General features: G+C 39.1%; 1 non-coding gene across 1 annotated transcript; it reads right to left on the bottom strand.

Moving 5' to 3' along the window:
* Positions 1 to 1172: 1172 nt before the first annotated feature.
* Positions 1173 to 1244, bottom strand: TRNAT-UGU. The gene has a single exon. It is a non-coding gene; the product is annotated as a tRNA-Thr (tRNA).
* Positions 1245 to 1513: the final 269 nt, after the last annotated feature.

The following is a 1513-nucleotide window of genomic DNA, read 5'->3' on the forward strand; positions in this document are numbered from 1 at the left end:
GTCATCCATCCCGGCTCGAGTCCTCCCGCCAAATAAAACATAACTCTCAACTTTTAGGCTGCACATTTATTTTAGTCGACAAGGAGAAAGTAGATTAGTGCTTGCTTAGTACTGGGGAGGATGGTTGGGTAAAGGGGTGATAGCTAAAACATAAGAGGTTTCTTTCTGAGGTGACAAAATGTTCCAAAATTGTGATGATGGTCACATATATGTGTGAATATTCTAGAACCTTTGGTTTGATCTCCTTAAAAGGGTCAAATTTATATATAGTGCATGAATTTTACTCTCAGTAAAGATGTAATTTTAAAAAATCAATGGCCCTTTATGCATGTCCTCTTTCTTGTATATACTATATGGGTATTCATCATTATCTTAGGTCATATTCCCTGGAAACAAAGTAAGAGTCTTGGATTCTAGCGTATATAACCTATTGAGGGAGTGCCCTTTGGGAAAACTTTGAAGAGAATGAGGGCTACAGTTCTGGGAGAGCAAAAGAGTCAAGCAAAGATAGAGGTTAGCTCTGGAGCCTAAACTCCCCTGTAGAATGGTGCCCACCTTGAATCCAGAGAATTGGTCTTATGTCCCCTCATATTAGTCAGTCTTTGGCTGCAGCTGCCCCCAGCAGTTGGAGTTGTGACCCTTTAGTGAGCAGGTTTCCATTAGCAGGGAGCTGTTACCTGTCTGAAAGGGGGTAGCTGTCAGTCATTAGCAGCCAAAATACAGAAGGAGGGGGGAGTTCATCAGTCTGGTAAAGGGGATCTGGGCACAGCAACTTCTAAATCCACCAGGTACCCCCAAGAAGTCCTCATGGAGCTTGGCAAATATTTAGTGAAAATAATTCATTCCAACATTGCTTATAGTAACAAGAACTACATTTAATTGCCTTACACTTTAGGAGGTATATGCTTTGTTCATACAGCAGGACGCTGTTAGTCATTAAAGACATAGCAAAAGACCATTTAGAGAAATGGAAATAAATTCCATAAATATTGTACGTGAACAGACTACAGAAATATAAACAGTAAAATCCCATTTTTATAAACATAGCAGTGCATGTATTTTGTACATCCCCCTTTTGGGAAAGATGTATATAAAAATTTAAATAGTGTTTACTGCTCAGTAGCAGGGTTAAAGCTACTTTTAAAATTTATTTATTTTTACTTATCCCTCAATGGAGGCACTGGGGATTGAGCCCAGGACCTCGTGCACACAAAGCACGCACTCTACCACTGAGCTATACACCCCCAACCCTAAGCCGTTTTTATTATGTGTATTTTATTTATCTATTTATTCTGTATTATTTTTGTAGAAAGAAGTAAGTTCAAATATTACACAATAACAAATTAATTCTCAAATTCGAACTGAAATAGTGTGGCCATGCTCATATGCTGTGAGATTAAAGACTCCAAAAACAAACCTGGTTCTAGGAGAGGTTACTGTCCTCATGTGTGGTCCTCCACTTGGCACATCAGTTTTGTCATTACACCTAAAGCTGCTCAGATTGGTGGTCACT

This window comes from Camelus ferus, chromosome 6 (assembly GCF_009834535.1).
Source record: "Camelus ferus isolate YT-003-E chromosome 6, BCGSAC_Cfer_1.0, whole genome shotgun sequence".
In the NCBI taxonomy this organism is placed as follows: domain Eukaryota; kingdom Metazoa; phylum Chordata; class Mammalia; order Artiodactyla; family Camelidae; genus Camelus; species Camelus ferus.